The following is a 23,531-nucleotide window of genomic DNA, read 5'->3' as shown; positions in this document are numbered from 1 at the left end:
TCATGAGTAAGATCATTTTGAGGCTTACTAGTTGACATGCAAGCCGCAAAACGCCCACGAGTTCACTGGTAAGATCATTTTGAGGCTTACTAGTGAACATGTAAGGCCATAAATGTGCCCACTAGTTCACTAGTAAGATCATTTTGAGGCTTACTAGGTGACATGTAAGCCACAAAACGCCCACGAGTTCACTGGTAAGATCATTTTGAGGCTTACTAGTGAACATGTAAGGCCATAAATGTGCCCACTAGTTCACTAGTAAGATCATTTTGAAGCTTACGAGTTGACATGTAAGCCACTATTTGACATGTAAGCCACAAAACGCCCACTAGTTCACTAGTAACATCATTTTGAGGCTTACGAGTGAAGATTTAAGCCACAAAACGCCCACAAGTTCACTAGTAAGATCATTTTGACGCTTACTACTGAACACGTAAGGCCATAAATGTGGCCACTAGTTCACTAGTAAGATCATTTTGAGGCTTACTATTTGACATGTAAGCCACAAAACGCCCACTAGTTCACTATTAAGATCATTGTGAGGCTTACTAGTAAACATGTAAGCCACAAAACGCTCACTAGTTCACTAGTAAGATCATTTTGAGGCTTACTAGTTGACATGTAAGCCACAAAACGCCCACTAGTTCATTAGTAAGATCATTTTGAGGCTTACTTGTTTACATGTAAGCCGCAAAACGCCCACTAGTTCACTCGTAAGATCATTTTGAGGCTTACTAGTTGACATGCAAGCCGCAAAACGCCCACTAGTTCACTAGTAAGATCATTTTGAGGCTTACGAGTGAAGATGTAAGCCACAAAACGCCCACTAGTTCACTAGTAAGATCATTTTAACGCCTACTAGTGAACACGTAAGGCCATAAATGTTCCCACTAGTTCACTAGTAAGATCATTTTGAAGCTTACGAGTTGACATGTAAGCCACTATTTGACATGTAAGCCACAAAACGCCCACTAGTTCACTAGTAACATCATTTTGAGGCTTACGAGTGAAGATTTAAGCCACAAAACGCCCACAAGTTCACTAGTAAGATCATTTTGACGCTTACTACTGAACACGTAAGGCCATAAATGTGGCCACTAGTTCACTAGTAAGATCATTTTGAGGCTTACTATTTGACATGTAAGCCACAAAACGCCCACTAGTTCACTAGTAAGATCATTTTGACACTTACTAGTGAACATGTAAGCCACAAAACGCTCACTAGTTCACTAGTAAGATCATTTTGACGCTTACTAGTGAACATGTAAGGCCATAAATGTGCCCACTAGTTCACTAGTAAGATCATTTTGACGCTTACTAGTGAACATGTAAGCCACAAAACGCCCACTATTTCACTAGTAAGATCATTTTGAGGCTTACTAGTTGACATGTAAGCCACAAAACGCTCACTATTTCACTAGTAAGGTCATTTTGACGCTTACTAGTGAACATGTAAGCCACAAAACGCCCACTAGTTCATGAGTAAGATCATTTTGAGGCTTACTAGTTGACATGCAAGCCGCAAAACGCCCACGAGTTCACTGGTAAGATCATTTTGAGGCTTACTAGTGAACATGTAAGGCCATAAATGTGCCCACTAGTTCACTAGTAAGATCATTTTGAGGCTTACTAGGTGACATGTAAGCCACAAAACGCCCACGAGTTCACTAGTAAGATCATTTTGAGGCTTACGAGTGAAGATGTAAGCCACAAAACGCCCACAACTTCACTAGTAAGATCATTTTGACGCTTACTAGTGAACACGTAAGGCCATAAATGTGCCCACTCGTTCACTAGTAAGATCATTTGAGGCTTACTATTTGACATGTAAGCCACAAAACGCCCACTAGTTCACTATTAAGATCATTGTGAGGCTTACTAGTGAACATGTAAGCCACAAAACGCCCACTAGTTCACTAGTAAGATCATTTTGAGGCTTACTAGTTGACATGTAAGCCACAAAACGCTCACTAATTCACTAGTAAGGTCATTTTGACGCTTACTAGTGAACATGTAAGCCACAAAACGCCCACTAGTTCATGAGTAAGATCATTTTGAGGCTTACTTGTTGACATGTAAGCCGCAAAACGCCCACTAGTTCACTCGTAAGATCATTTTGAGGCTTACTAGTTAACATGCAAGCCGCAAAACGCCCACTAGTTCACTGGTAAGATCATTTTGAGGCTTACTCGTGAACATGTAAGGCCATAAATGTGCCCACTAGTTCACTAGTAAGATCATTTTGAGGCTTACTAGTTGACATGTAAGCCACAAAACGCCCACGAGTTCACTAGTAAGATCATTTTGAGGCTTACAAGTGAAGATGTAAGTCACAAAACGCCCACAACTTCACTAGTAAGATCATTTTGACGCTTACTAGTGAACACATAAGGCCTTAAATGTGCCCACTCGTTCACTAGTAAGATCATTTTGAGGCTTACTATTTGACATGTAAGCCACAAAACGCCCACTAGTTCACTAGTAAGATCATTTTGACGCTTACTAGTGAACATGTAAGCCACAAAACGCTCACTACTTCACAAGTAATGTCATTTTGAGGCTTACTAGTGAACATGTAAGCCACAAAACGCCCACTAGTTCACTAGTAAGATCATTTTGACGCTTACTCGTGAACATGTAAGGCCATAAATGTGCCCACTAGTTCACTAGTAAGATCATTTTGAGGCTTACGAGTTGACATGTAAGCCACAAAACACCCACTAGTTCACTAGTAAGATCATTTTGACGCTTACTCGTTGACATGTAAGCCACAAAACGCCCACTAGTTCACTATTAAGATCATTGTGAGGCTTACTAGTGAACATGTAAGCCACAAAACGCTCACTAGTTCACTAGTAAGATAATTTTGAGGCTTACGAGTTGACATGTAAGCCACAAAACACTCACTAGTTCACTAGTAAGTTCATTCTGACGCTTACTAGTTGACATGTAAGCCACAAAACGCCCACTAGTTCACTAGTAAGATCATTTTGACACTTACTAGTGAACATGTAAGCCACAAAACGCTCACTAGTTCACTAGTAAGATCATTTTGACGCTTACTCGTTGACATGTAAGCCACAAAACGCTCACTAATTCAATAGTAAGGTCATTTTGACGCTTACTAGTGAACATGTAAGCCACAAAACGCCCACTAGTTCATTAGTAAGATCATTTTGAGGCTTACTTGTTTACATGTAAGCCGCAAAACGCCCACTAGTTCACTCGTAAGATCATTTTGAGGCTTACTAGTTGACATGCAAGCCGCAAAACGCCCACTAGTTCACTAGTAAGATCATTTTGAGGCTTACGAGTGAAGATGTAAGCCACAAAACGCCCACTAGTTCACTAGTAAGATCATTTTGACGCCTACTAGTGAACACGTAAGGCCATAAATGTTCCCACTAGTTCACTAGTAAGATCATTTTGAAGCTTACGAGTTGACATGTAAGCCACTATTTGACATGTAAGCCACAAAACGCCCACTAGTTCACTAGTAACATCATTTTGAGGCTTACGAGTGAAGATTTAAGCCACAAAACGCCCACAAGTTCACTAGTAAGATCATTTTGACGCTTACTACTGAACACGTAAGGCCATAAATGTGGCCACTAGTTCACTAGTAAGATCATTTTGAGGCTTACTATTTGACATGTAAGCCACAAAACGCCCACTAGTTCACTATTAAGATCATTGTGAGGCTTACTAGTAAACATGTAAGCCACAAAACGCTCACTAGTTCACTAGTAAGATCATTTTGAGGCTTACTAGTTGACATGTAAGCCACAAAACGCCGACTAGTTCACTAGTAAGATCATTTTGACAATTACTAGTGAACATGTAAGCCACAAAACGCTCACTAGTTCACTAGTAAGATCATTTTGACGCTTACTAGTGAACATGTAAGGCCATAAATGTGCCCACTAGTTCACTAGTAAGATCATTTTGACGCTTACTAGTGAACATGTAAGCCACAAAACGCCCACTATTTCACTAGTAAGATCATTTTGAGGCTTACTAGTTGACATGTAAGCCACAAAACGCTCACTATTTCACTAGTAAGGTCATTTTGACGCTTACTAGTGAACATGTAAGCCACAAAACGCCCACTAGTTCATGAGTAAGATCATTTTGAGGCTTACTTGTTGACATGTAAGCCGCAAAACGCCCACTAGTTCACTCGTAAGATCATTTTGAGGCTTACTAGTTGACATGCAAGCCGCAAAACGCCCACGAGTTCACTGGTAAGATCATTTTGAGGCTTACTAGTGAACATGTAAGGCCATAAATGTGCCCACTAGTTCACTAGTAAGATCATTTTGAGGCTTACTAGGTGACATGTAAGCCACAAAACGCCCACGAGTTCACTAGTAAGATCATTTTGAGGCTTACGAGTGAAGATGTAAGCCACAAAACGCCCACAACTTCACTAGTAAGATCATTTTGACGCTTACTAGTGAACACGTAAGGCCATAAATGTGCCCACTCGTTCACTAGTAAGATCATTTGAGGCTTACTATTTGACATGTAAGCCACAAAACGCCCACTAGTTCACTATTAAGATCATTGTGAGGCTTACTAGTGAACATGTAAGCCACAAAACGCCCACTAGTTCACTAGTAAGATCATTTTGAGGCTTACTAGTTGACATGTAAGCCACAAAACGCTCACTAATTCACTAGTAAGGTCATTTTGACGCTTACTAGTGAACATGTAAGCCACAAAACGCCCACTAGCTCATGAGTAAGATCATTTTGAGGCTTACTTGTTGACATGTAAGCCGCAAAACGCCCACTAGTTCACTCGTAAGATCATTTTGAGGCTTACTAGTTAACATGCAAGCCGCAAAACGCCCACTAGTTCACTGGTAAGATCATTTTGAGGCTTACTCGTGAACATGTAAGGCCATAAATGTGCCCACTAGTTCACTAGTAAGATCATTTTGAGGCTTACTAGTTGACATGTAAGCCACAAAACGCCCACGAGTTCACTAGTAAGATCATTTTGAGGCTTACAAGTGAAGATGTAAGTCACAAAACGCCCACAACTTCACTAGTAAGATCATTTTGACGCTTACTAGTGAACACATAAGGCCTTAAATGTGCCCACTCGTTCACTAGTAAGATCATTTTGAGGCTTACTATTTGACATGTAAGCCACAAAACGCCCACTAGTTCACTAGTAAGATCATTTTGACGCTTACTAGTGAACATGTAAGCCACAAAACGCTCACTACTTCACAAGTAATGTCATTTTGAGGCTTACTAGTGAACATGTAAGCCACAAAACGCCCACTAGTTCACTAGTAAGATCATTTTGACGCTTACTCGTGAACATGTAAGGCCATAAATGTGCCCACTAGTTCACTAGTAAGATCATTTTGAGGCTTACGAGTTGACATGTAAGCCACAAAACACTCACTAGTTCACTAGTAAGTTCATTTTGACGCTTACTAGTTGACATGTAAGCCACAAAACACCCACTAGTTCACTAGTAAGATCATTTTGACGCTTACTCGTTGACATGTAAGCCACAAAATGCCCACTAGTTCTCTAGTAAGATCATTTTGAGGCTTACTAGTGAACATGTAAGCCACAAAACGCCCACTAGTTCACTATTAAGATCATTGTGAGGCTTACTAGTGAACATGTAAGCCACAAAACGCTCACTAGTTCACTAGTAAGATAATTTTGAGGCTTACGAGTTGACATGTAAGCCACAAAACACTCACTAGTTCACTAGTAAGTTCATTTTGACGCTTACTAGTTGACATGTAAGCCACAAAACGCCCACTAGTTCACTAGTAAGATCATTTTGACACTTACTAGTGAACATGTAAGCCACAAAACGCTCACTAGTTCACTAGTAAGATCATTTTGACGCTTACTCGTTGACATATAAGCCACAAAATGCCCACTAGTTCTCTAGTAAGATCATTTTGAGGCTTACTAGTGAACATGTAAGCCACAAAACGCCCACTAGTTCACTAGTAAGATCATTTTGATGCTTACTAGTTGACATGTAAGCCACAAAACGCTCACTAATTCAATAGTAAGGTCATTTTGACGCTTACTAGTGAACATGTAAGCCACAAAACCCCCACTAGTTCATTAGTAAGATCATTTTGAGGCTTACTTGTTTACATGTAAGCCGCAAAACGCCCACTAGTTCACTCGTAAGATCATTTTGAGGCTTACTAGTTGACATGCAAGCCGCAAAACGCCCACTAGTTCACTAGTAAGATCATTTTGAGGCTTACGAGTGAAGATGTAAGCCACAAAACGCCCACTAGTTCACTAGTAAGATCATTTTGACGCCTACTAGTGAACACGTAAGGCCATAAATGTTCCCACTAGTTCACTAGTAAGATCATTTTGAAGCTTACGAGTTGACATTTAAGCCACTATTTGACATGTAAGCCACAAAACGCCCACTAGTTCACTAGTAACATCATTTTGAGGCTTACGAGTGAAGATTTAAGCCACAAAACGCCCACAAGTTCACTAGTAAGATCATTTTGACGCTTACTACTGAACACGTAAGGCCATAAATGTGGCCACTAGTTCACTAGTAAGATCATTTTGAGGCTTACTATTTGACATGTAAGCCACAAAACGCCCACTAGTTCACTATTAAGATCATTGTGAGGCTTACTAGTAAACATGTAAGCCACAAAACGCTCACTAGTTCACTAGTAAGATCATTTTGAGGCTTACTAGTTGACATGTAAGCCACAAAACGCCCACTAGTTCACTAGTAAGATCATTTTGACACTTACTAGTGAACATGTAAGCCACAAAACGCTCACTAGTTCACTAGTAAGATCATTTTGACGCTTACTAGTGAACATGTAAGGCCATAAATGTGCCCACTAGTTCACTAGTAAGATCATTTTGACGCTTACTAGTGAACATGTAAGCCACAAAACGCCCACTATTTCACTAGTAAGATCATTTTGAGGCTTACTAGTTGACATGTAAGCCACAAAACGCTCACTATTTCACTAGTAAGGTCATTTTGACGCTTACTAGTGAACATGTAAGCCACAAAACGCCCACTAGTTCATGAGTAAGATCATTTTGAGGCTTACTTGTTGACATGTAAGCCGCAAAACGCCCACTAGTTCACTCGTAAGATCATTTTGAGGCTTACTAGTTGACATGCAAGCCGCAAAACGCCCACGAGTTCACTGGTAAGATCATTTTGAGGCTTACTAGTGAACATGTAAGGCCATAAATGTGCCCACTAGTTCACTAGTAAGATCATTTTGAGGCTTACTAGGTGACATGTAAGCCACAAAACGCCCACGAGTTCACTAGTAAGATCATTTTGAGGCTTACGAGTGAAGATGTAAGCCACAAAACGCCCACAACTTCACTAGTAAGATCATTTTGAGGCTTACTAGTTGACATGTAAGCCACAAAACGCTCACTAATTCACTAGTAAGGTCATTTTGACGCTTACTAGTGAACATGTAAGCCACAAAACGCCCACTAGTTCATGAGTAAGATCATTTTGAGGCTTACTTGTTGACATGTAAGCCGCAAAACGCCCACTAGTTCACTCGTAAGATCATTTTGAGGCTTACTAGTTGACATGTAAGCCACAAAACGCTCACTAATTCACTAGTAAGGTCATTTTGACGCTTACTAGTGAACATGTAAGCCACAAAACGCCCACTAGTTCATGAGTAAGATCATTTTGAGGCTTACTTGTTGACATGTAAGCCGCAAAACGCCCACTAGTTCACTCGTAAGATCATTTTGAGGCTTACTAGTTGACATGTAAGCCACAAAACGCTAACTAGTTCACTAGTAAGATCATTTTGAGGCTTACTAGTGAACATGTAAGCCACAAAACGCCCACTAGTTCACTAGTAAGATCATTTTGACACTTACTAGTGAACATGTAAGCCACAAAACGCTCACTAGTTCACTAGTAAGATCATTTTGATGCTTACTAGTGGACATGTAAGGCCATAAATGTGCCCACTAGTTCACTAGTAAGATCATTTTGAGGCTTACTATTTGAAATGTAAGGCCATAAATGTGCCCACTAGTTCACTAGTAAGATCATTTTGAGGCTTACTATTTGACATGTAAGCCATAAAACGCCCACTAGTTCACTAGTAAGATCATTTTGAGGCTTACGAGTGAAGATGTAAGCCACAAAACGCCCACAAGTTCAGTAGTAAGATCATTTTGACGCTTACTACTGAACACGTAAGGCCATAAATGTGCCCACTAGTTCAATAGTAAGATCATTTTGAGGCTTACTATTTGACATGTAAGCCACAAAACGCCCACTAGTTCACTATTAAGATCATTGTGAGGCTTACTAGTGAACATGTAAGCCACAAAACGCTAACTAGTTCACTAGTAAGATCATTTTGAGGCTTACTAGTGAACATGTAAGCCACAAAACGCCCACTAGTTCACTAGTAAGATCATTTTGACGCTTACTCGTTGACATGTAAGCCACAAAATGCCCACTAGTTCTCTAGTAAGATCATTTTGAGGCTTACTAGTGAACATGTAAGCCACAAAACGCCCACTCGTTCACTAGTAAGATCATTTTGACGCTTACTCGTTGACATGTAAGCCACAAAATGCCAACTAGTTCTCTAGTAAGATCATTTTGAGGCTTACTAGTTGACATGCAAGCCGCAAAACGCCCCCCACTAGTTCACTGGTAAGATCATTTTGAGGCTTACTAGTGAACATGTAAGCCACAAAACGCCCACTAGTTCATTAGTAAGATCATTTTGAGGCTTACTTGTTGACATGGAAGCCGCAAAACGCCCACTAGTTCACTCGTAAGATCATTTTGAGGCTTAGTATTTGACATGCAAGCCACAAAACGCCCACTAGTTCACTAGTAAGATCATTTTGACGCTTACTCTTGAACATGTAAGCCACAAAACGCCCACTAGTTCACTAGTAAGATCATTTTGACGCCTACTAGTGAACACGTAAGGCCATAAATGTTCCCACTAGTTCACTAGTAAGATCATTTTGAGGCTTACTATTTGACATGTAAGCCACAAAACGCCCACTAGTTCACTAGTAAGATCATTTTGAGGCTTACTAGTGAACATGTAAGCTACAAAACGCCCACTAGTTCACTAGTAAGATCATTCTGAGGCTTACTAGTTGACATGTAAGCCACAAAACGCTCACTAATTCACTAGTAAGGTCATTTTGACGCTTACTAGTGAACATGTAAGCCACAAAACGCCCACTAGTTCATGAGTAAGATCATTTTGAGGCTTACTTGTTGACATGTAAGCCGCAAAACGCCCACTAGTTCACTCGTAAGATCATTTTGAGGCTTACTAGTTGACATGCAAGCCGCAAAACGCCCACTAGTTCACTGGTAAGATCATTTTGAGGCTTACTAGTGAACATGTAAGGCCATAAATGTGCCCACTAGTTTACTAGTAAGATCATTTTGAGGCTTACTAGTTGACATGTAAGCCACAAAACGCCCACGAGTTCACTAGTAAGATCATTTTGAGGCTTACGAGTTAAGATGTAAGCCACAAAACGCCCACAACTTCACTAGTAAAATCATTTTGACGCTTACTAGTGAACACGTAAGGCCATAAATGTGTCCACTCGTTCACTAGTAAGATCATTTTGAGGCTTACTATTTGACATGTAAGCCACAAAACGCCCACTAGTTCACTATTAAGATCATTTTGAGGCTTACTAGTGAACATGTAAGCCACAAAACGCCCACTAGTTCACTAGTAAGATCATTTTGACGCTTACTAGTGAACATGTAAGCCACAAAACGCTCATTACTTCACAAGTAATGTCATTTTGAGGCTTACTAGTGAACATGTAAGGCCATAAATGTGCCCTCTCGTTCACTAGTAAGATCATTTTGAGGCTTGCTAGTTGACATGTAAGCCGCAAAACGCCCACTAGTTCACTCGTAAGATCATTTTGAGGCTTACTAGTTGACACGCAAGCCGCAAAACGCCCACTAGTTCACTAGTAAGATCATTTTGAGGCTTACTAGTGAACATGTGAGGCCATAAATGTGCCCACTAGTTCACTAGTAAGATCATTTTGAGGCTTACTAGTTGACATTTAAGCCACAAAATGCCCACTAGTTTACTTGTAAGATCATTTTGAGGCTTACTAGTTGATATGTAAGCCGCAAAACGCCCACTAGTTCACTGGTAAGATCATTTTGAGGCTTACTAGTGAACATGTAAGCCACAAAACGCCCACTAGTTCACTAGTATGATCATTTTGACGCTTACTATTGAACATGTAAGCCACAAAACGCTCACTAGTTTACAAATAAGGTGCTTTTGAGGCTTACTAGTGAACATGTAATCCACAAAACGCCCACTAGTTCACTACTACGATCATTTTGACGCTTACTCGTGAACATGTAAGGCCATAAATGTGCCCACTAGTTCACTATTGAGATCATTTCGACGCTGACTAGTCAACATGTAAGGCCATAAATGTGCACACTAGTTCACTAGTAAGATCATTTTGAGGCTTACGAGTTGACATGTAAGCCAAAAAACGCTCACTAGTTCACAAGTAAGGTCATTTTGAGGCTTACTAGTGAACATGTAAGCCACAAAACGCCCACTAGTTCACTATTAAGATCATTTTGAGGTTTATTAGTGAACATGTAAGCGACAAAACGCCCACTAGTTCACTAGTAAGATCATTTTGAGGCTTACTAGTTGACATGTAAGCCACAAAACGCTCACTAATTCACTAGTAAGGTCATTTTGACGCTTACTAGTGAACATGTAAGCCACAAAACGCCCCCTAGTTCATTTGTAAGATCATTTTGAGGCTTACTTGTTGACATATAAGCCGCAAAACGCCCACTAGTTCACTCGTAAGATCATTTTGAGGCTTACTAGTTGACATGCAAGCCGCAAAACGCCCACTAGTTCACTAGTAAGATCATTTTGACGCTTACTTGTGAACATGTAAGCCACAAAACGCCCACTAGTTCACTAGTAAGATCATTTTGAGGCTTACTAGTGAACATGTAAGGCCATAAATGTGCCCACTAGTTCACTAGTAAGATCATTCTGAGGCTTACTAGTTGACATTTAAGCCACAAAATGCCCACTAGTTTACTAGTAAGATCATTTTGAGGCTTACTAGTTGACATGTAAGCCGCAAAACGGCCACTACTTCACTGGTAAGATCATTTTGAGGCTTACTAGTGAACATGTAAGGCCATAAATGTGCCCACTAGTTCACTAGTAAGATCATTTTGAGGCTTACTAGTTGACATGTAAGCCACAAAACGCCCACTAGTTCACTAGTAAGATCATTTTGAGGCTTACGAGTGAAGATGTAAGCCACAAAACGCCCACTAGTTCACTAGTAAGATCATTTTGACGCCTACTAGTGAACAGGTAAGGCCATAAATGTGCCCACTAGTTCACTAGTAAGATCATTTTGAGGCTTACGAGTGAAGATGTAAGCCACAAAACGCCCACAATTTCACTAGTAAGATCATTTTGACGCCTACTAGTGAACACGTAAGGCCATAAATGTGCCCACTAGTTCACGAGTAAGATCATTTTGAGGCTTACTATTTGACATGTAAGCCACAAAACGCCCACTAGTTCACTATTAAGATCATTTTGAGGCTTACTAGTGAACATGTAAGCCACAAAACGCTCACTAGTTCACAAGTAAGGTCATTTTGAGGCTTACTAGTGAACATGTAAGCCACAAAACGCCCACTAGTTCACTACTAAGATCATTTTGACGCTTACTCGTGAACATGTAAGGCCATAAATGTGCCCTCTAGTTCACTAGTAAGATCATTTTGAGGTTTACTAGTGAACATGTAAGCCACAAAATGCCCACTAGTTTACTAGTAAGATCATTTTGAGGCTTACTAGTGGACATGTAAGCCGCAAAACGGCCACTACTTCACTGGTAAGATCATTTTGAGGCTTACTAGTGAACATGTAAGGCCATAAATGTGCCCACTAGTTCACTAGTAAGATCATTTCGACGCTTACTAGTGAACATGTAAGGCCATAAATGTGCCCACTAGTTCACTAGTAAGATCATTTTGAGGCTTACTAGTGAACATGTAAGCCACAAAACGCCCACTAGTTCACTAGTAAGATCATTTTGACGCTTACTCGTGAACATGTAAGGCCATAAATTGTCACTAGTTCACTAGTAACATCATTTTGAGGCTTACTATTTGACATGTAAGCCACAAAACGCCCACTAGTTCACTATTAAGATCATTTTGAGGCTTACTATTGAACATGTAAGCCACAAAACGCCCACTAGTTCACTAGTAAGATCATTCGGATGCTTACTAGTGTTCAGTTCACTAGTAAGATCATTTTGATGCTTACTAGTGAACATGTAAGCCACAAAACGCTCACTAGTTCACTAGTAAGGTCATTTTGACGCTTACTAGTGAACATGTAAGCCACAAAACGCCCACTAGTTCACTAGTAAGATCATTTTGAGGCTTACTTGTTGACATGTAAGCCGCAAAACGCCCACTAGTTCACACGTAAGATCATTTTGAGGCTTACTAGTTGACATGCAAGCCGCAAAACGCCCACTAGTTCACTAGTAAGATCATTTTGACGCTTACTAGTGAACATGTAAGGCCATAAATGTGCCCACTAGTTCACTAGTAAGATCATTTTGAGGCTTACTTGTTGACATGTAAGCCGCAAAACGCCCACTAGTTCACACGTAAGATCATTTTGAGGCTTACTAGTGAAGATGTAAGCCACAAAACGCCCACTAGTTCACTAGTAAGATCATTTTGACGCTTACTAGTGAACATGTAAGGCCATAAATGTGCCCACTAGTTCACTAGTAAGATCATTTTGAGGCTTACTAGTTGACATGTAAGCCGCAAAACGGCCACTACTTCACTGGTAAGATCATTTTGAGGCTTACTAGTGAACATGTAAGGCCATAAATGTGCCCACTAGTTCACTAGTAAGATCATTTTGAGGCTTACTAGTTGACATGTAAGCCACAAAACGCCCACTAGTTCACTAGTAAGATCATTTTGAGGCTTACGAGTGAAGATGTAAGCCACAAAACGCCCACTAGTTCACTAGTAAGATCATTTTGACGCCTACTACTGAACAGGTAAGGCCATAAATGTGCCCACTAGTTCACTAGTAAGATCATTTTGAGGCTTACTATTTGACATGTAAGCCACAAAACGCCCACTAGTTCACTAGTAAGATCATTTTGAGGCTTACGAGTGAAGATGTAAGCCACAAAACGCCCACAATTTCACTAGTAAGATCATTTTGACGCTTACTAGTGAACACGTAAGGCCATAAATGTGCCCACTAGTTCACGAGTAAGATCATTTTGAGGCTTACTATTTGACATGTAAGCCACAAAACGCCCACTAGTTCACTATTAAGATCATTTTGAGGCTTACTAGTGAACATGTAAGCCACAAAACGCTCACTAGTTCACAAGTAAGGTCATTTTGAGGCTTACTAGTGAACATGTAAGCCACAAAACGCCCACTAGTTCACTACTAAGATCATTTTGACGCTTACTCGTGAACATGTAAGGCCATAAATGTGCCCTCTAGTTCACTAGTAAGATCATTTTTAGGTTTACTAGTGAACATGTAAGACACAAAACGCCCACTAGTTCACTAGTAAGATCATTTTGAGGCTTACTAGTTGACATGTAAGCCACAAAACGCTCACTAATTCACTAGTAAGGTCATTTTGACGCTTATTAGTGAACATGTAAGCCACAAAACGCCCACTAGTTCATTAGTAAGATCATTTTGAGGCTTACTTGTTGACCTGTCAGCCGCAAAACGCCCACTAGTTCACTCGTAAGATCATTTTGAGGCTTACTAGTGAACATGTAAGGCCATAAATGTGCCCACTAGTTCACTAGTAACATCATTTCGACGCTGACTAGTGAACATGTAAGGCCATAAATGTGCACACTAGTTCACTAGTAAGATCATTTAGAGGCTTACGAGTTGACATGTAAGCCAAAAAACGCTCACTAGTTCACAAGTAAGGTCATTTTGAGGCTTACTAGTGAACATGTAAGCCACAAAACGCCCACTAGTTCACTATTAAGATCATTTTGAGGCTTATTAGTGAACATGTAAGCGACAAAACGCCCACTAGTTCACTAGTAAGATCATTTTGAGGCTTACTAGTTGACATGTAAGCCACAAAACGCTCACTAATTCACTAGTAAGGTCATTTTGACGCTTACTAGTGAACATGTAAGCCACAAAACGCCCCCTAGTTCATTAGTAAGATCATTTTGAGGCTTACTTGTTTACATATAAGCCGCAAAACGCCCACTAGTTCACTCGTAAGATCATTTTGAGGTGTACTAGTTGACATGCAAGCCGCAAAACGCCCACTAGTTCACTAGTAAGATCATTTTGACGCTTACTTGTGAACATGTAAGACACAAAACGCCCACTAGTTCACTAGTAAGATCATTTTGAGTTACTAGTGAACATGTAAGCCACAAAATGCCCACTAGTTTACTAGTAAGATTATTTTGAGGCTTACTAGTTGACATGTAAGCCGCAAAACGGCCACTACTTCACTGGTAAGATCATTTTGAGGCTTACTAGTGAACATGTAAGGCCATAAATGTGCCCACTAGTTCACTAGTAAGATCATTTTGAGGCTTACTAGTTGACATGTAAGCCACAAAACGCCCACTAATTCACTAGTAAGTCATTGTGATGCTTACTAGTGAACATGTAAGCCACAAAAGAACGCACTAGTTCACTCGTAAGATCACTTTGAGGCTTACTAGTTGACATGTAAGCCACAAAACGCCCACTATTTCACTAGTAAGATCATTTTCATGCTTACTAGTGAACATGTAAGGCCATAAACATGCCCACTAGTTCACTAGTAAGATCATTTTGACGCTTACTAGTTGACATGTAAGTCACAAAACGCCCACTAGTTGACTAGTAAGATCATTTTCACGCTTACTAGTGAACATGTAAGGCCATAAATGTGCCCACTAGTTCACTAGTAAGATCATTTTGAGGCTTACTAGTTGACATGTAAGCCACAAAATGCCCACTAGTTTACTAGTAAGATCATTTTGAGGCTTACTAGTTGACATGTAAGCCGCAAAACGCCCACTAGTTCACTGGTAAGATCATTTTGAAGCTTACTATTGAACATGTAAGGCCATAAATGTGCCCACTAGTTCACTAGTAAGATCATTTTGAGGCTTACTAGTTGACATGTAAGCCACAAAACGCCCACTAGTTCACTAGTAAGATCATTTTGAGGCTTACGAGTGAAGATGTAAGCCACAAAACGCCCACTAGTTCACTAGTAAGATCATTTTGACGCCTACTAGTGAACACGTAAGGCCATAAATGTTCCCACTAGTTCACTAGTAAGATCATTTTGAGGCTTACTATTTGACATGTAAGCCACAAAACGCCCACTAGTTCACTAGTAAGATCATTTTGAGGCTTACGAGTGAAGATGTAAGCCACAAAACGCCCACAAGTTCACTAGTAAGATAATTTTGACGCTTACTACTGAACACGTAAGGCCATAAATGTGCCCACTAGTTCACTAGTAAGATTATTTTGAGGCTTACTATTTGACATGTAAGCCACAAAACGCCCACTAGTTCACTATTAAGATCATTGTGAGGCTTACTAGTGAACATGTAAGCCACAAAACGCCCACTAGTTCACTAGTAAGATCATTTTGACGCTTACTAGTGAACATGTAAGCCAAAAAACGCTCACTAGTTCACAAGTAAGGTCATTTTGAGGCTTACTAGTGAACATGTAAGCCACAAAACGCCCACTAGTTCACTAGTATGATCATTTTGAGGCTTACTAGTGAACATGTAAGGCCATAAATGTGCCCTCTCGTTCACTAGTAAGATCATTTTGAGGCTTACTAGTGAACATGTAAGCCACAAAACGCCCACTAGTTCACTAGTAAGATCATTTTGAGGCTTACTAGTTGACATATAAGCCACAAAACGCTCACTAATTCACGAGTAAGGTCATTTTGACGCTTACTAATGAACATGTAAGCCACAAAACGCCCACTAGTTCATTAGTAAGATCATTTTGAGGCTTACTTGTTGACATATAAGCCGCAAAACGCCCACTAGTTCACTCGTAAGATCATTTTGAGGCTTACTTGTGAACATGAAAGCCACAAAACGCCCACTAGTTCACTAGTAAGATCATTTTGAGGCTTACTAGTGAACATGTAAGGCCATAAATGTGCCCACTAGTTCACTAGTAAGATCATTTTGAGGCTTACTAGTTGACATGTAAGCCACAAAATGCCCACTAGTTTACTAGTAAGATCATTTTGAGGCTTACTAGTTGACATGTAAGCCGCAAAACGGCCACTAGTTCACTGGTAAGATCATTTTGAGGCTTACTAGTGAACATGTAAGGCCATAAATGTGCCCAATAGTTCACTAGTAAGATCATTTTGAGGCTTACTAGTTGACATGTAAGCCACAAAACGCCCACTCGTTCACTAGTAAGATCATTTTGAGGCTTACGAGTGAAGATGTAAGCCACAAAACGCCCACTAGTTCACTAGTAAGATCACTTTGACGCCTACTAGTGAACACGTAAGGCCATAAATGTGCCCACTAGTAAGATCATTTTGAGGCTTACTATTTGACATGTAAGCCACAAAACGCCTACTAGTTCACTAGTAAGATCATTTTGAGGCTTACGAGTGACGATGTAAGCCACAAAACGCCCACTAGTTCACTAGTAAGGTAATTTTGACGCTTACTAATTGACATGTAAGCTGCAAAACGCCCACTAGTTCGCTAGTAAGATCATTTTGAGGCTTACTAGTGAAGATGTAAGCCACAAAACGCCCACTAGTTCACTAGTAAGATCATTTTGAGGCTTACTAGTTGACATGGAAGCCGCAAAACGCCCACTAGTTCACTAGTAAGATCATTTTGAGGCTTACTAGTTGACATGGAAGCCGCAAAACGCCCATTAGTTCACTAGTAAGATCATTTTGAGGCTTACTATTTGACATGTAAGCCACAAAAAGCCCAATAGTTCACTAGTAAGGTAATTTTGACGCTTACTAGTTGACATGTAAGCTGCAAAACGCCCACTAGTTCACTAGTAAGATTATTTTGACGCTTACTAGTGAACATGTAAGGCCATAAATGCCCACGAGTTTACTAGTAAGATAATTTTGAGGCTTACTCGTTGACATGTAAGCCACAAAACGCCCACTAGTTCACTAGTAAGATCATTTTGACGCTTACTAGTGAACATGTAAGGCCATAAATGTGCCCACTAGTTCACTAATAAGATCATTTTGACGCTTACTAGTGAACATGTAAGGCCATAAATGTTCACAAGTAAGAACATTTTGAGGCTTACTAGTTGACATGTAAGCCACAAAACGCCCACTAGTTCACTAGTAAGATCGATTTGAGGCTTACTAGTTGACATGTAAGCTGCAAAACGCCCACTAGTTCACTCGTAGGATCATTTTGAGGCTTACTAGTGAAGATGTAAGGCACAAAATGCCCACTAGTTCACTAGTAAGATCATTTTGACGCTTACTAGTGAACATGTAAGGCCATAAATGTGCCCACTAGTTCACTAGTAAGAACATTTTGAGGCTTACTAGTGAACATGTAAGGCCATAAATGTGCCTACTAGGTCACGAGTAAGATCATTTTGACGCTTACTAGTGAACATGTAAGGCCATAAATGTGCCTACTAGTTCACTAGTAAGATCATTTTGAGGCTTACTAGTTGACATGTAAGCCGCAAAACGCCCACTAGTTCACTAGTAAGATCATTTTGACGCTTACTAGTGAACATATAAGGCCATAAATGCCCACGAGTTCACTAGTAAGATCATTTTGAGGCTTACTCGTTGACATGTAAGCCACAAAACGCCCACTAGTTCACTAGTAAGATCATTTTGAGGCTTACTAGTTGATATGTAAGCCGTAAAACGCCCACCAATTCACTCGTAAGATCATTTTGAGGCTTACTAGTTGACATGTAAGCCGCAAAGCGACCACTGGTTCACTAGTAAGATCATTTTGAGGCTTACTAGTTGACATGTAAAACGCAAAACGCCCACTAGTTCACCAGTAAGATCAATTTGAGGCTTACTAGTTGACATGTAAGCCGCAAAACGGCCACTAGTTCACTAGTAAGGTAATTTTGACGCTTACTAGTTGCCATGTCAGCCGCAAAACGCCCACTAGTTCACTAGTAAGATCATTTTGACGCTTACTCGTGAACATGTAAGCCACAAAACGCTCACTAGCTCACTAGTAAGGTCATTTTGACGCTTAATAGTGAACATGTAAGCCACAAAACGCCCACTAGTTCACTAGTAAGATCATTTTGAGGCTTACTAGTTGACATGTAAGCCGCAAAACGCCCACTAGTTCACTCGTAGGATCATTTTGAGGCTTACTAGTGAAGATGTAAGCCACAAAACGCCCAATAATTCAATAGTAAGATCATTTTGAGGCTTACTAGTGAACATGTAAGGCCATAAATGTGCCCACTAGTTCACTAGTAAGATCATTTTGAGGCTTACTAGTTGACATGTAAGCCGCAAAACGCCCACTAGTTCACTAATAAGATTATTTTGACGCTTACTAGTGAACATGTAAGGCCATGAATGTGCCCACTAGTTCACTAGTAAGATCATTTTGAGGCTTACTAGTTGACATGTAAGCCACAAAACGCCCACTATTTCACTAGTAAGATCATTTTGAGGCTTACTTGTTGACATGTAAGCCACAAAACGCCCACGAGTTCACTAGTAAGATAATTTTGAGGCTTACTAGTTGACATGTATGCCACAAAACGCCCACTAGTTCACTAGTAAGATCATTTTGAGGCTTACTAGTTGATATGTAAGCCGTAAAACGCCCACCAATTCACTCGTAAGATCATTTTGAGGCTTACTAGTTGACATGTAAGCCGCAAAACGCCCACTGGTTCACTAGTAAGATCATTTTGAAGCTTACTAGTGAACATGTAAGGCCATAAATGTGCCCACTAATTCATTAGTAAGATAATTTTGAGGCTTACCCGTTGACATGTAAGCCACAAAACGCCCACTAGTTCACTAGTAAGATCATTTTGACGCTTACTAGTGAACATGTAAGGCCATAAATGTGCCCACTAGTTCACTAGTAAGATCATTTTGACGCTTACTAGTGAACATGTAAGGCCATAAATGTGCCCACTAGTTCACTAGTAAAATCATTTTGAGGCTTACTAGTTGACATGTAAGCCACAAAACGCCCACTAGTTCACTCGTAAGATCATTTTGAGGCTTACCCGTTGACATGTAAGCCACAAAACGCCCACTAGTTCACTAGTAAGATCATTTTGACGCTTACTAGTGAACATGTAAGGCCATAAATGTGCCCACTAGTTCACTAGTAAGATCCTTTTGAGGCTTACTAGTTGACATGTAAGCCACAAAATGCCCACTAGTTCACTAGTAAGATCATTTTGAGGCTTACTAGTGAAGATGTAAGCCACAAAACGCCCACTAGTTCACTCGTAAGATCATTTTGAGGCTTACTAGTTGACATGTAAGGCGCAAAACGCCCACTAGGTCACTAGTAAGATATTTTGAGGCTTACTAGTGAAGATGTAAGCCACAAAACGCCCACTAGTTCACTCGTAAGATCATTTTGAGGCTTACTAGTTGACATGTAAGGCGCAAAACGCCCACTAGGTCACTAGTAAGATCATTTTGAGGCTCAGTAGTTGACATGTAAGCCGCAAAACGCCCACTAGTTCACTAGTAAGATCATTTTGATGCTTACTAGTGAACATGTAAGGCCATAAATGTTCTCACTAGTTCACTAGTAAGATAATTTTGAGGCTTACTAGTTGACATGTAAGCCACAAAACGCCCACTAGTTCACTAGTAAGATCATTTTGACGCTTACTAGTGAACATGTAAGGCCATAAATGTGCCCACTAGTTCACTAGTAAGATCATTTTGAGGCTCACTAGTTGACATGTAAGCCGCGAAACGCCCACTAGTTCACTCGTAAGATCATTTTGAGGCTTACTAGTTGACATGTAAGCCGCAAAACGCCCACTAGTTCACTAGTAAGATAATTTTGAGGCTTACTCGTTGACATGTAAGCCACAAAACGCCCACTAGTTCACTAGTAAGATCATTTTGACGCTTACTAGTGAACATGTAAGGCCATAAATGTGCCTACTAGGTCACGAGTAAGATCATTTTGACGCTTACTAGTGAACATGTAAGGCCATAAATGTGCCTACTAGTTCACTAGTAAGATCATTTTGAGGCTTACTAGTTGACATGTAAGCCGCAAAACGCCCACTAGTTCACTAGTAAGATCATTTTGACGCTTACTAGTGAACATATAAGGCCATAAATGTGCCCACTATTTCACTGGTAAGATCATTTTGACACTTACTAGTGAACATGTAAGGCCATAAATGTGCCCACTAGTTCACTAGTAAAATCATTTTGAGGCTTACTAGTTGACATGTAAGCCACAAAACGCCCACTAGTTCACTCGTAAGATCATTTTGAGGCTTACTAATAGACATGTAAGCCGCAAAACGCCCACTAGTTCACAAGTAAGATCATTTTGAGGCTTACTTTTTGACATGTAAGCCGCAAAACGCCCACTAGTTCACTAGTAAGATCATTTTGACGCTTACTAGTGAACATGTAAGGCCATAAATGTGCCACTAGTTCACTAGTAAGATCCTTTTGATGCTTACTAGTTGACATGTAAGCCACAAAATGCCCACTAGTTCACTAGTAAGATCATTTTGAGGCTTACTAGTGAAGATGTAAGCCACAAAACGCCCACTAGTTCACTAGTAAGATCATTTTGAGGCTTACTAGTTGACATGTAAGCCGCAAAACGCCCACTAGTTCACTCGTAAGATCATTTTCAGGCTTACTAGTTGACATGTAAGCCGCAAAACGCCCACTAGTTCACTAGTAAGATCATTTTGAGGCTTACTAGTTGACATGTAAGCCGCAAAACGCCCACTAGTTCACTAGTAAGATCATTTTGACGGTTACTAGTGAACAAGTAAGGCCATAAATGTGCCCACTAGTTCACTAGTAAGATCATTTTGAGGCTTACTAGTTTACATCTAAGCCACAAAATGCCAACTAGTACACTAGTAAGATCATTTTGAGGCTTACTAGTGAAGATGTAAGCCACAAAACGCCCACTAGTTCACTCGTAAGATCATTTTGAGGCTTACTAGTTGACATGTAAGCCGCAAAACGCCCACTAGTTCACTAGTAAGATCATTTTGAGGCTTACTAGTTGACATGTAAGCCGCAAAACGCCCACTAGTTCACTAGTAAGATCATTTTGACGGTTACTAGTGAACAAGTAAGGCCATAAATGTGCCCACTAGTTCACTCGTAAGATCATTTTGAGGCTTACTAGTTGACATGTAAGCCACAAAACGCCCACTAGTTCACTAGTAAGATCATTTTGAGGCTTACTAGTTGACATGTAAGCTGCAAAACGCCCACTAGTTCACTAGTAAGATCATTTTGAGGCTTACTAGTTGACATGTAAGCTGCAAAACGCCCACTAGTTCACTAGTAAGATCATTTTGACGCTTACTAGTGAACGCAGTCCCCCACTGCCAGAAATTTTGCAGTCGAGATTGCCACAATTGTGGAATTCGCAGGGATCAGCACAACCGCAGTGCAATGGCTGAGCCTCACCCTGGGTGAGCCACCTGCTTGATCATGGCATTGCCCCTGCCAGGTAAGTATGAGTTGGACCCGTCACCAGGCCAGGGTCTTTAGCACACGCACCGTCTTCGGTCACGGGCGCATCTGCTGAGCCGCGTGCGAGCAGTCCAGGGGTATGGTCGTTTTGGAATTGTCATTGCGGTTCGGCTTTTATCGATCAGATCGAAGTAAATATGTTTAAAATCAACCACAGTGGCTCGCATGTTACTTTGGACCGAAATGAAAAAGAAGGACATTCCTTTTTGCTGTAATTATCATTCGTTTGAATCAGCTTTATACACGTTCCATGTCGCTTCATTGAGTTGGCGTTTTGGGGAAGGGCTTTCCTGTTTCTATTTTGTGAACAAGAAACGGGGGCGGCGGGGTTCTTCGGTTTTAGGTAGGTCCAACGTCTTCGTTGACAAAAATGACCATGGGGAACACACATCAACACAAACTCGCTGGACGAGGCAATTTCCGCAGCTGCCTCACTAAGCTGATCGTCTCCGTGGAGACGGCCTCGGGCGTACCAGTCTCGGGCTCGGGAAGCAAGAGTAAGGCGCCGGTAGGAACGCGAGCGTCCGAGCCAGTTTTTCATCCACGCGACAGTCCAGATGACAGTTGTTTCGGGAATTGGCCGTCAACGATTTCAGACAGCCTTTGGCCTCTGACTCTCAATGGCATCAATTCCCTGAATCCGCCTTCACTTTTCCAAGGCCTGCCGCCACCTGCTCGGCGCTCATTCCCATTGTGAGGGGACTCCAAAACCCCACCGCAAAGGAAGCGGAAACCTTTAGAAGAGGGATTTTTAAGTCATGTACCCGTTTCCCTGGACAGCAAGGATGCCAGGCATTTTTCTTGCCCGAGAGTTTCTGCCCCTTCAAAACACATCGCGCTTTTCAGACTGCAGGAAGGACGGGTGAACTTCCTCCAGGTGTTGGCAGCGAGCATGGATCAAGGGCCTTTCCCGGACGCCACTGAAATATTTAACTGCAACCGAGAGGGAAATGCACCGTTCCTGGATGTACTGCAATACCAGGTCAATGCGTGGAGTGGAAGGAGCAAGCACCTATTCCATCTCCCGACTTCAAAAATCAATTTAATATATGGTCCCCAGATAAGGGACGTATCAGATATTAAACTGATAAGAAGAGATACTACACTTGATCTTAGCCAAAAGGCCGAGAAGCGATAAGGGCAAAGCGGCACAGGGGATGACTTCATTGCTGACAGCGCGGGCTACAGTGACGGTGACAAACGTCATATAGCCACAGCGAAAACGATGACTTGCCAAACAACTCCACACATTTATGCAATCGCTGGGGCAACGGTTTTGTTTGCCAGCCCGCAAATGAAACAAAAGCTGAGCAATTGCTAGGTACAGTATCATTTAACCCAAGGTGCCCCAATAGGACAGCGGCAATCAATGTTCCGAGGCACCGAAACCAAAGAGTGAACTACCATTTGGAGTTTCCCATTCCGGCTTTCGCCGGATCCAATGTCAACACTGGTGTAGAGAAGATCTACACAAATGGGAGAAGTGAGAAATTGCCATTGACAAACTCATCAGGGGAGAGCGCGAACGCAGTCCCCCACTGCCAGAAATTTTGCAGTCGAGATTCCCACATTTGGGGAATTCGCAGGGGTCAGCACAACCGCAGTGCAATGGCTGAGCCTCACCCTGGGTGAGCCACCTGCTTGATCATGGCATTGCCCCTGCCAGGTAAGTATGAGTTGGACCCGTCACCAG

The 23,531-nt window shown here is 41.1% G+C and overlaps 3 non-coding genes across 3 annotated transcripts; all 3 read right to left on the bottom strand.

Annotated features, from left to right (window-relative positions):
- Positions 1-21,667: 21,667 nt before the first annotated feature.
- On the bottom strand, positions 21,668-21,823 carry LOC127590495 (U1 spliceosomal RNA). Its single transcript, XR_007959630.1, has one exon. It is a non-coding gene; the product is annotated as a U1 spliceosomal RNA (small nuclear RNA).
- Positions 21,824-22,783: 960 nt separating this feature from the next.
- Positions 22,784-22,974, bottom strand: LOC127590517 (U2 spliceosomal RNA). The gene has a single exon (XR_007959650.1). It is a non-coding gene; the product is annotated as a U2 spliceosomal RNA (small nuclear RNA).
- A 374-nt stretch (positions 22,975-23,348) lies between these two features.
- LOC127590594 (U1 spliceosomal RNA) lies at positions 23,349-23,512 on the bottom strand. The gene has a single exon (XR_007959708.1). It is a non-coding gene; the product is annotated as a U1 spliceosomal RNA (small nuclear RNA).
- Positions 23,513-23,531: the final 19 nt, after the last annotated feature.

The sequence above is a fragment of the Hippocampus zosterae genome, chromosome 17 (assembly GCF_025434085.1).
Source record: "Hippocampus zosterae strain Florida chromosome 17, ASM2543408v3, whole genome shotgun sequence".
Lineage (NCBI taxonomy): Eukaryota > Metazoa > Chordata > Actinopteri > Syngnathiformes > Syngnathidae > Hippocampus > Hippocampus zosterae.
The sequence above is the reverse complement of the archived record's forward strand: the minus strand, read 5'-3'. Positions and strand labels throughout refer to the sequence as shown.